Below are 12,744 nucleotides of genomic sequence, written 5' to 3'. Positions count from 1 at the left end.
GCACATGCTAAGGGGCCAAGGTCACCCATCAAGGCCATAAGCCAGGATCTAGGAAAGGGTGGGGCTATCCAGGCCTGGAGCTCAAGGTCCCTGTCAGCTTCTCTCTCCCTGGGTTGATTTGGTGGTGGACATCTGTCTCTGTCTGTCTGGCCCAGAAACATGTCTCTTGGAAACAGAGGCAGCAGGATATAGTGATGAAGATTGGGTCTTGTAACGAGAATTCCTGGCTCCTTATACTGTTCCTGCCTCTCTTTAGCTGTGTGACCTTGGGCAAACTTCTACCTACTCTGAACCTTTAGCTTCCTCATCTTTCAGATGGGGCTAATAATCCTTGCCCAGAAGTGAAGAATAGGGGTAGGAGTGGGGAAACAGTTCTTTGAGAATCTGTGAAAAGCTGCTTGCAAAAGACTTGCAAAGATATGAACAAAGGCCTTAGTTAGAAGGGTAATGTGATCCATTTGTTATCATCCCAAAGATAGGACTGATTTGTCCAAAGAAGGGGGAGGGAACCTATTCCGAACATAAAAATGACATCACCACAAGTCACATACTAGCCTTGGAAGTGGGATCCGGCCCCTCATGAATAAGAATTATTTCATTTATATAGATAAAGTTTACAAAGTGCTTTTTAAAAAAAATCCCAACAGTGCTAGTATTATTATTCCCATTTTACAGAAGAGGAAAATTGAGGCACCAAAAGGGTAAATACCTTGCCCACAATCCCACTACCAGGCAAGCAACAGAACGAGCATTAGGATGCAGATGTCCTGATAACAAGTCCAGAGTTCGATTATACTAGTCCTTTTTTCAACCAAGCTTGATATGCTTTTCTTCCCTCCATCATTCCCTCCTTCTCTTAGTGAGTTTCTTTCTATTGTGGGAAATACTACTTCCCTGTATTCCACCTAAACCCCCATTCTACCCAAAACAAGCAAATAACCTTTCCCCTCAGACTTCCAGTAGAACCTCGCTGTTGCTATTATGCTAAAATGCTAGGTTCTTTATTGCCCACCAGGTGGTAAACTCCATGAAGGTAGGTAATAGTAATAAGGGGAAAATGCACTGACTCAAGTCAGAGAATGTAGATTCGAATTTTACATATGGCATATTACCTCTGTGGCCTTGGACATCACTTCATTTCCCTGGACCCCATTCTCCTCTTCTGTAAAATGATGTAGCCAAACCTGGGGACCCTTCCAATATTTGGTCTCAGTTCATCTCTGCTAGCATCTAGGGCTCTGCACACAGCAGGAACTTTTTAAATGTTTCTTGTATTGCAAACTTTTAAAAGTGGCTCTACATTATATCCCAGACTGTTACTCTCCCCTTCCCCACTTACTAAAGATAGAAGTGCTGATATTTTCTGCTCAAGCATCCTGGAAAAAATACCTCTTGGTTCATAAGTAGGATAATTCTTTGAGCCCCTAAAGTCAACTTTCCCTCCTCCTGCTCCTTTGCCCTTTTGATGCAGGTTTCTCTTAACTTGGAGTCCTTGAACTTGACTATATTTTGATATAATCAGTTTCCTTTCTGTAGTCTTATGCATTTTTTTTCTTCACTTAATAGCAATATTCTGAAAAGGGAGTCTTCTCCTGTGTTTGAGAAAACACTGAGAACTCCATTTTCCCCTACTAGTCAGTAATGACCCTCTGACATTTACAAACCATTTAGCACACTTATCTCCTTTGAGGCTTATCTAAACTGATTTCTGAGATTGCCTGGGCAGATGGCACTGTCCCCACTTTACTGAAGAGAAAACTGAGACCAAGATCTGGGAAAGTGTTTGCTTGAAATATTAAGGTAACACAGCCTCAAAAGCTTTGGATTGCATTCCTTCTGGATGTTCTTAACAAACATTGGATGTGGATGTGTATCTGCATATCTCTATATACACACATGTATATATCACACGTGTATATATATATATGTGGGTATACATGTCTCTATATATCTAAATATAAACATTTTATCTAATTTAGCATTTGTTTTTTCCTCAAATTTTTCTCAAAATATTTTAAAAATATGAATCCTGGGTTAAGAAAATTGTATGTATTCATTTGGATTACATGCTCTCTAGGATCCCTTCTAGGTTGGAGATTTTATGACCCCCACGGATGTCCCAGAAAGCTGGTTGTGGATCAGTGGTCTCCAACATAGAAGGTCAGGGCAAGATCCCAAGAAATATGTGATTAACCAATCAGAGGGCAAAAGGTTTTTCTGAAATAACTAAACATGAGATATCTTTCTGACACAACCATACTTATTCTTCCCTCCTTATTTCCTCTCTATACTGTGTAAACTCCTAGTTCCTTCCTCCTTATATATGTGTATGTATATATAGATATAAACATTTTATTTAATTTACATTTGTTTTTTCTCCCACCCATTCCCCAACTAGAATGGAACAGAATAAGCATTTATATAATACCTACTATGTGCCAGGCACTGTGCTGAGTGCTTAACAAAATATTACTTCATTTGATCTACATAGTCAATGGGGGAATTTATTTTGTTTGACTGTGTACAGAGTCATTAGGAGGGTTTTCTTGTTCAAACGAGATAGTGACTGGTAGTCCAGTAAATAGAGCACTGGACCTCCACTCACAAAGACTCATCTTTCTGAGATCAAATTGGCCTCAGATACTTTATTTGCAACATGATCTTAGATGAGTCTGTTTGCCTTAAATCAAATGAAGTAATATTTGTTAAGCACTCAGCACAGTGCCTGGCACATAGTAGGTACTGTATAAATGCTCATTCCAGTCCATTCCAATTGGGGAATGGGTGGGAGAAAAAACAAATGTCCAGAAAAGTGTGTTCACTTAATTTTGAGTTCAGCAGTTTTGTGTCATGAAGTCAGTAGTAGGTTTCGTGATCTTCTGGAATCAGTTGGATTATTGAGTTGACCAATTGTTCTCAAATCTATCAAGATTTTCATTCATACATTGGTTCCTTGTCTTGTCCATTATCACATTAAATTCTTCAAAACCCCACCTACCACTCCCAGTACACACCTAAAACATCCTTTCACTCCCACCTAAACCATTACCCTCAGTCTTACTCATCCTTCAAGCTCTAACTGGCCTCCTGCCTCTTCCAGGAAGTTTTCCCTGACTACCCTAGCCAATAATAATCTCAATTTTCCTTGTTTTCTTGTAGCCACTTCATAAACACAGTCTTATAGTATGAATCTTTTTTTAGCCTGTCTCCAGAACTAGATCATAGATTCCTTTATGGAACTGAGAATGTTTAACCTGGAGAAATAAAACCCAAGGGAGGGATATGATATCTACCTACAAGTACTGGAAGGGTCATCACATGGAAGAGAATCATACTGTTTAACCCTAGAGGACAAAACTAAGAGCAATGTATAGATTTCCACTGGGGAAAAAAAGGAAACATAAAATCTCATAATAATGAGAGCTATCCAAAAGTGGAATCAGTTGCCTTGAGGAGATTGAGTTCCCCATGCAGCTTCAATCTTACTTTAGGAATGCTGTAGAGCAGTCTGTAACTTTTGTTTGTGACAAGGAGTCCTTTGACAATATGGTGAAGCCTGTGGACCATTTCTCAGAAAGATTTTCAATGCTTAAAATAAAATATATAAGATCATAAAATCAGTTATGTTGAAATAGCATTTTCAAAATATTTTTAAAATAAATTCATGAACTCCAGGTTAAGAAAATTGTACATATTTGGACTACAGTGCCCTCTAGGATCCCTTTTAGCTTGGAAATTTTGTGACCCCAAGGAAGTTCCAGAAAGCTAGTATGAATCAGTGGTCTCTAGCGTAGAAGGTCAGGGCAAGACCCCAAAAAATATGTGATTAATCAGAGGACAGAAAGTTTTCCTGAAATAGCTAATTATGAGATTTCTCTCTAATACAACCACACTTATTCTTCCCTTCTTATTTCCTCCCTATATACTATGCAAACTCCTAGTCCCTTCCTCCTTCTCCAGCTATCAACCCCTCTAGACAATTATAACTGCCCTATTGCTGGTACCTATAGCAGCCATCTATGTTCTCCTTACCCTTCCTCTCCCACCAAGATCACTTTCTGGCTTCAGGAGGAGTCCTTCGAAATATAGCCTCCACATTCTGGTGCAGTAACTGGTAAAAGCTTCCCTCTTTTACATTTTTTTGTTTTGATTAGGACAATGAGTTACCCTTTATGTACTTGTGTATGTATATATGTATAATATACACGTGTGTGTCTATAAATATAATTTATAGATGTAGATATTCATGTGTAGATGGGGTGCTCAAAAGTGTTTTGCCTGTAGGGATACACTGTCTAAAAAAAAGTTTGGAGACCACTGGTTTGGATGATTGCATACTCAGTGAAGGAGATTCAAAACTGGTAAGAGTCCACTTGAGACATGTCTCCAGTGAAATGTCCCAGATATCACTACCCTTGGTCTTATGCTGCTCAGCATTTTTATCAGTGATTTGGTTGAAGGTATCTGTGGCATGAATACAAGACTTGTGGAGAGCAGTAAGCAGGAAGCAATAGGCAAGAAACATGTTGGGTGGCAAAATAGGGTGTTAGAAATATCTTGGCTCACTGGAATAATGAACCAAATATAACACATGAAATGTAATTGGAATAAATATATAGCCCCAGTTTTGGGCTTTTTATTTTGTAACCCTGAGTACAAGGATGAGAAGGTGCGGTCAGACTGTTAAATAGTTTTGTGAGAAGGCTCTGAGGCTTTTAGTAGATGGAAAACTCCATATGATTCACCAGTGAAGCAAAGCAGGCCATCAAAGCTAAATGGATCTTAGGCCGCATTAATACACGCAGAGTATCTAGAATGAGGAAGATAAGACTCTTGTTCTCTGCCGTGACCAGACTACATCTGTAGCATCATGTTTAGATCTGGGAGCTATATTTCAGAAAAACAATTTTTAAAATTGACTGGTTTTTCATTTAATAAGCATTGTTTTCTCCCCTCCCCCTTTAAGAAATAAACAAGAAAAACAAAACTCTTATAACAAGTATATATGGTCAAGTAAAACAAATTCCAATATTGGCTATCTTATTTCCCACATTGGCCATTTGACTTCCCTTATGGATCATCTTAATTTCCACATTGACCATGTAAGAAGGACATTAATAAATTAGATTTGGGGACCAGAGGAAGGCAATTGGGATAGATTGAGAAGACAAGACTGCAAGGATTGCTTGAAGAAGTTGAGGATGGTTAGCCTGGAGAAGAAACAACTTATAAAGTACATGGGAGCTGCCTTTAAATAGGCAGAGGAAAGAACTTAGAGGAACTGAATTTTTAGAGAGACTGATTGTACCTGCATATAAAGAAAAACATTCTACCAATTAGACTGTCCCAAAGTAGAATAAGCTGCCATGGGAAGTTGTGCATGGTCTGCCTGCAACTGAATTTAATTAAAGACTGGTAGTCTTTGAGCAGAGGCTACATCATCACTTACTGGAGATGTTATAGGACATTTCTTCTTGGATATAATTTGGACTTAGTACCTTCTGAAGATCAACCCAACTCTCCAATTCTTGGCCCCAGAAGGACTAGGACCAGAGAATTCTAGAAAAGAAGATGTTACTCAGAAAGAAATTTCATTCTAACAATCTGAGGTATTCCACTGTAGAATAGATTGTGACATAAAGAGCTAAACTACTTATCAGTGGAAGCATCCAAGTAAGGCTGAATGTCCCTTGTCAGGGAGGTCTCAGAAAGTATTCTTTTGCCCTCTGAGATAGGTGGATTAGGGTCCTTCCAACTTTGAGGAAAGGGGAGGGAATCCTAAGATCCTTCCATGTCTGTGATTCTAAGGTTTATCACACACACACACACACAGCCTAGCCTGTAATAGCTGCTCAGGAGATATTTTGCTAATTTTCCAATTGACTCATCATCTAGGCCAAAGTTAGGAATTGACAGATCTGACTTTGGAATGGAAAAGGTCCTGGAGGCACCAATGCCATCTAATTCCCTGCCTTCTGGTGAGACTGCAGTGAAGCAACCTCAGATGGGTGTCCAATACTGCGCTATGTCCAATGCTTCCTAGGCCCTGAGGATGAGCCCATTGGAGGGAATCCAATTTGATTCAATTCCCATTAGAGAAGCAGAATAGCCCAATGGAAAGAACAGTAACTCTAGAGCCAGAGAATCAAATTCTACAAGGGGCTCTGCTATTTCTACTTATGTGACCTTGACCAGGCACTTAATTTCTTTTGGCATCTTAAAATGGGGGGGAGGAGAAAACTAATGACTTTTAAAATCACTTTTAAGTTTATGATCCTAAGGGCCTACTGTGTGCAGAATGCTGTTCTGGATGCTGAGAAAATGATTTTTTTTTAATTTTTATTTTAAATATTTATTTTATTTGAGGCAAGTCATTTGTCCAGGGTCACACAACTAGTCAAATTAAGTGTCTGGGACCATATTTGAACTCAGGTCATCCTGACTCCAGAGCTGGTGATGCTACACCATCTAACTGCCCCAGAGATAACCAGTTTTAGATGGCATCTAGAGTAAAGCAGATAATGTCATGCTAGCTTCCCCACCAGTCGGCTTATATTTGGATTTCTGTGTTCATTCTGAGCGCCACATTTTCAGAAGAACAATGAGGAGTAGGAAAAGCTCAGGGGGAGATCAGCCAGGATGTCAGAAACCAGAAGAGATTTAGGGAAACCAGGAGAGCTATCTTCAAATGTGAAGGCCTGTTGTGGGGGAAAGGAATTAGCTTTGTTCTGCTTGGCTCCAGAAGGCAGAACTAGGCACAAAGTAGAATTTGTAGTGTGAGTCTCTGCTCGGTGTCAGAAAGTGGGGGGGGAGGGAACCCAACAACTTTGTACCAATTAGAGCTGTCCTAGAGTGGAACAGATTGCAGTGGAAGGAATAAGTTCATCCCTGGAGGTTTCCATATGGAAACTGGATGACCTATTGTAGAGAGAATTTTTGTAATAGACCAGTTGGTTGCTGTGAATTCTGTGAGCTCAGACAATCCTTGCCCTCATGGAGATTTTGGTGCCATAAAAAGCAGTTAACTGAGTTTGACTGTGCATGGGATCCCCACACAACTTGGCCCCAGGTTCTGTACAGCTGGTTCTATAGGCCACGAAAGCAGCGAGCAATGTTAGGGCTGGGGCCACTAGCCTGAGAAATATAATTCTCTTTGATTATCAAACCCATTCATCATCCCTCCCCAAGGGACATCCAGATAAAGTGCCTGTAAATTAGAAAGTGTTAAGGTGATTTGGGGTCCATGAGCCTCGGGTTATTACAAATTCTTCTTTTGGTGAGTAGTCTAGGATCAGGGATCTGCTGTTACCCTCTCTCGCCCTTCATCTGGAACTCTGGAAGTGTCACACACCCCTCACCCTCCCTGCTACACAGCACTGCCCCCTCCTTGAGTGGGTGCCTTTCTTTGAACCAGTATCAAAACCCAAAGCATGATGGGAGATGTAGTCCTGGATAAGTACATCACTGGATTTCCCAGGATAGACCTTTCTTCAGTTTGCCCTAGCCTTGTAAGGGCAGGTGAAGAAATAATTGTGGGAGTAGAGGGGGTCTAGGACAGTGTGAACTATCAAGTGTATTGAGCCCAGTAAAGTATCTCTCCCATCTCTCCAGTCTTCTCACAAGTGGCAGCATGGGATGTATAGTTGAAGGAGCATGAGAAAAAGGAAGAAAATTTGGGTTTAAGTCTTAGCTGTGCTATCTATTAGTAATGAAGCTACAGCTAAGGCTTCCCCCTTTTAAAGTCACAGTTTCTCCCTTTATAAAAGGGTATGGTTAATCCCTCCATTGGGCAGCTAAGTGTCACAGTGGATAGAATGCTGCCAGGAAGACCTGAATTCAAATCCAAACTCAGACACTTACTAGCTCTTTGACAAATCATTTAGCCCTGCTTATCTCATTTCCTCATCTGTTAAATGAGCTGGAAGGAAAAGGCAAACCACTCTAGTATCTTTGCCAAGAAAACCCCAAAAGGGGTCACAAGAGTCTGAAATAACTGAAGATCAACAAAAATCCCTACACTCTCTGCCTGACTCTATGGTTTCTAACTAAGGTATATAATGTATTTTCAAGTACTGAAGAACTGACATCTAGTAATAATGTTAGCATTCCCTGAGGCTTCTTCATAGATGGTCCCCATGTAGCAAAGATCAATGGTTTTAGCTCATTTAGTGATTCCCAGGGGAGAGGTGGGGCTGGGGTAGGGTACAACAGGCAACAAAGAGCAGGCAGGAACCAGAACCATGGGATCCACTCATCCTTCCTCAAACTGCTTCTACCTTCTCTCCCCTCCTCTCCTCCCTTCTTCTCCCCTCTCCTCTTCTCCCCTTTCTTCTCCTCTTCTCCTTTCTTTCCCTCTTTCTTTTCCCCTTTTCTTCCATTTCCCCTATCCTCTTCTCCCTTCTCTCCATCTTTCCTCTTCTTTTCTCTCCATTACTATTTTAATTGTCCCTATATCATTCAGGATGGGATTAGGGATTATTGATCTGAATTTTCTTTTTCCTGAAGGAAGGAAGAAATGTGGGATGCAATGGAATATATAATTAACAGAGATAATGCAGTTTAAAGGTATAGGTGCTGGATATGGTGGAAAGTGATGACTGTTCAGGTTTGTCTCTGCTACTAATTAGCCATGTGGTCTTGGATAAGTCACTCTGCTCTGAGTCCTTAGTTACCTTCTTTCTAAAGTAAGGATAATAGTACTTGTCTTTCTGGGCGGTGAAGCATTACCACAGGAATGGCAGTTGTCAGGAGCATGACTTCTTGGATCCATAGCTGCTGAGAGCTTGTCTCCTGACTTACCAGACAGGCCGATAAGAGGCAAAACCAGATAGTTAACCATAGAGATCAAGGCCTTCATTTCAAATGAAGGCAGAAAGAAAGTCTATGGTTGTATCTGGTAAGCTACAGGGTAGACAGACAACCAGAGAAATTTCCACACTCTTAGGAAACACTGGGTTATAAGGAATATACCACTGACCTTTCTTTTCTGGGAAACTTCCACCTTTGTCTGAGCTGGTTTAAACAAGAAGGGCTGGCTTGGAAGTAGTATGGCCCTGCCCAGAGGCCAACTGGGAAAACAACACAGCTGCAGAACCTCTGGAAAGCATTTTGCAAAAAGGAAGCTTCCTCATGATGTATAGAAAAAATGCTATGCCAGAGACTAGGCTTTATCTCTGGAAGCAGAGCTGCACCACACTACATTATTCGGATGTCTTCACCCTTGGGACTGGGGTACCTCTTGGCAAAAGGGTGACTTTTATGTGGGCCGAGACTTAGCAGACCCAAGACCAGGAGGTGATTTACCTGAGACTCCAAAGTCACAGGAACTCAGAGCTAAGAGGGATCTGGGACCAGAGAATATAAGTAATGGGATATATCCATTTGGATATAGAGCACTGAATGTCAGAGTTGAGGGAGACCTTAGAACAGAGACTGTCGGGGCAGCTAGGTGGCACCAGCCCTGAATTCAGGAGGACCCGAGTTCAAATCTGGTCTCAGACACTTAACACTTCCTAGCTGTGTGACCCTGGGCAAGTCACTTAACCCCAGCCTCAGGGGAAAAAAAAAAAAAAAAGAACAGAGACTGTCAGAGTCAAGAGGTTCATTTGTAAAACTTAGAATCTTAATTGATATCCTGCCTTAGACACTTAACAGGTGAACTTGAGCATGTCACTTAATCTGTGTCAGCCTTAGTTTCCTCATATGTAAAATAGAATGTGTGTGTGTGTGTGTGTGTGTGTGTGTGTGTGTGTGTCCCTGTCTCACTTTGTTAGGATTATGGGAGATAAAACACACAAACTGCTCTGCAAACTTCAAAGAATTGTATAAATATTAGCCATGATATTAGCTATAATATTAGGGCCGTTAGAGGTCCAATTCTAGCCCTTTGCAGAGAGGAAGAAGTAGCACTGTGGTACATGTGGGCAGAAGAGGAGACTTGAGTTTGGATCTCAGTTCTGGGTACTTGCTACTCCTATGATTTGAAATTACTAAATTCAGGGGCCTCAGTTTTTCTCACCTGTAAAATTAGCATCTTAAACCTATAAGGTTCCTTCCAGCTCTACATCTGTGGCTTGGAACTGGATGGCCATTAGAAGTCCCTTCTAACTCTAAAATTCTGTGATTCTTCAAAAATCTCACAGGTAGTTAGTAGCAGAGACCAAACTCTACTTGGGTTTCTAAATCCAGAAATCTTTTTTTATACTACCAAATGGAAAATGAAGAAGCTCTTGAGTAGCTGAAATAAAGTCTACCTTGATTCTTTTAACCATTGTTCTTCCTCACTTATTATCCTGCCCCATCCTCCCGTCTCTTCTGTTAGCTCCTCCTTGGGACATTCCAGGCCACTGACTCACTGGGGTCTTGTGGTCCGCTCTGACCCCAGAGCTTTCCCCCCTGGGACTCTTTTTCTGCCTTTGTTTTGTTCTTACCCTTGGACTGGATTGCCTTCCGTTCCCAGCAATGAGCCAGGCCCCTTAATGCTCCCCTTCCCGATGACGCACACTGAGTTTCCCATTGTGTTTCCCCCAACCCCTCCTTACTCAGGCTGGCTTAAAATCATGGGCAGAGAACCGAGACTGTCAGAGCTGGAAGGAATCTCGAAACACAGAATGTCAGAGCTGGAAGGCATATTATAGACATATGTATGATTACAGATTTAGAGCTAGAAGGAATCTTGGAGGTTACCTAGTCTAACCTTATTATACAGATGAGGAAGCTAAATAAAGCTCAGAGGTAGCTTGCCCTCTGAATACAGGTAGTGGTAATTAGTGGATTCTTTGGCTGCAAATCTACATCAAGCACCCCTTTTACAGAAGATGAAGATGAGGGACAGTGACAGAAACTCAAGGTAAAATCCAAGGTAAACAGCAAAAACTAAAGTATAACTGAACTGTCAACCTGTCTCTCTCCCAGCCTCCTCCTCCCCCGCCTGAGTACCATTTATCTACTTGGGGGATGTTTTTGTAGAATTTTACTGAGTTGGTGAATGGTTTAGCTTGGGAAAGAAATAAGGGGGGGGGGTACTGATAGAACATTAATAAGCAACCAACTCCCACCTCAGTCACTGGATTCTCTAGTCCAAATCCTTACAACCCAATGAATGGCCAGAAAGTGGGAGGATTGGGGGCTCTGGTGCCCCCCCCCAACAAAGCTCCTCCCCAAGGCCAGAGGAATTCCAAGAAGTTGAGAGGCCAGGGAAAATGGGGAATAAGGAAGAAGTGGAATGGAACATAAAACACTGGACGGGAAGGGGCAAGGAAATGGGTCTGGCAGAAGATACTACTTGAGAGTAGGAGGGTGAAGGATCAAGCTCCACTTCCTCATTCACCTGTCTATCCTTTCATTTATTCATCCTCCAATCTTAAGCATTCTTCTAAAAAAAAAAAAAGTCCTTCCTGGACACCCTAGGCCCTCAGGAATACCTTCTTTCTTCTTCTAAGCTTCTCCACTGCCTGCTCAGTGGGCCCCTAAATCATAAAACTACAGTAGCTTGAATTTCTTTAATATTTTAGAATTTTTAAGTGCCTTGAAATAGCACAACCCATAGATAATGTGAAAATTGTTGTCCCCATTTTATAGATGAGGAAACTGAGACCCAGAGAGGTGAACCAACTTAAATAATGATCCCCTAATTGTATAGTATATAAAGGTGAGTGAAAAGTTCTATAAATGCCACAGCAAAAGTCAGTTACTAGTGAAGGGCCCGTTGGCTGCTTTTATTGGATAAAAACCAGTGTTCCGAAAGGCAAAGAAATTTGCCTAAATCCAACAACTAGGAAATAGTGGGGCCAACATCATCCAGATCTCCTGACTCAAGACCCAGCATTCTTTCCACAGTTCCACCAGGCCTATCACCCTTACCTTCCTTAAGTCCTGGACTCCTTAGCTTTCATTAAACCTTTCCATTAGATATAATTTTTAAGCTTTTTGTGGCACAGAGCTCTCTCACAGCTTGAAGCCTGTGGAACCCTTCTCAGAATAATTTTTTTTAAAATTTTTTGTTGAATTTGTAATTAAAAGGAATGCTCAATTTGTTAGAGATTAATGAAAATAAAAACACAATCCCCTCTCCTCCATCTCTATTCATAGACCTACTGAAACCTATTTATTCACCCCTTGAGGACCTGAGGAGGGCCCTAGTTTCAGATGTTCTAGAGTATGCTATGGATGTATATGTAAGAAATAAGATAAATAACAACTGCTATCATGTAGATAGTGCTTTGAGACAGCCAGGTAGATCAGTGGATAGAGTACTAGGCTTGGAATAAGTTCCAAGATATGGCCTCAAACACTTCCTAGCTATGTGATCCTGGTCAAGTCACATAAACTCTTCCTTAATCCACTGGAGAAGGAAATGGCAAACCCCTCCAGAATCTTTGCCAAGAAAATTCCATGGACAAAATTGGCATATAATGGTCCACAAGGTCACAAAGAATCACATGTGGCTAAACAACAATATAGTATAGTATCAATGCTTTACATATGCTATTTTATTTAATCATCACAATGACCCTACAAGATGAAGCTATTATCCCCATTTTACAGATGAGAAAACTGAGATTGAGAAAGGAGGGTTTAAAGTGCCCAGGGTCACAGAGAAATCAAATATCTGAGGCAAGACTAGAAGCCACATTTTCCTGACTCCAATTCTTTACTGAGCCATGTAGATGTGTAAAGAGATTAATTTTTCATGAGAAAAACTTTATTAGGTACATAACACACACACACACACACATTATTACT

General features: G+C 41.0%; 1 protein-coding gene across 5 annotated transcripts in view; it reads left to right on the top strand.

Annotated features, from left to right (window-relative positions):
* The window catches only part of SEMA6B (semaphorin 6B), a 71,182-nt gene that overhangs the window by 30,019 nt on the left and 28,419 nt on the right, over window positions 1-12,744 (top strand). The window contains exon 1 of one of the 5 annotated variants that reach the window (XM_074308286.1): window positions 9,805-10,849. The exons of 3 other annotated variants lie outside the window; for them this stretch is intronic. The gene's annotated coding sequence lies outside the window, so the exon portion shown is untranslated. Of the gene's footprint in view, window positions 1-9,804; window positions 10,862-12,744 lie in introns of those variants that run through there. One more of the 5 variants, XM_074308285.1, reaches the window with a different exon arrangement.

The sequence above is a fragment of the Sminthopsis crassicaudata genome, chromosome 1, assembly GCF_048593235.1.
Source record: "Sminthopsis crassicaudata isolate SCR6 chromosome 1, ASM4859323v1, whole genome shotgun sequence".
Classification (NCBI taxonomy): domain Eukaryota; kingdom Metazoa; phylum Chordata; class Mammalia; order Dasyuromorphia; family Dasyuridae; genus Sminthopsis; species Sminthopsis crassicaudata.
This window is presented reverse-complemented; position numbering and strand designations above follow the sequence as displayed.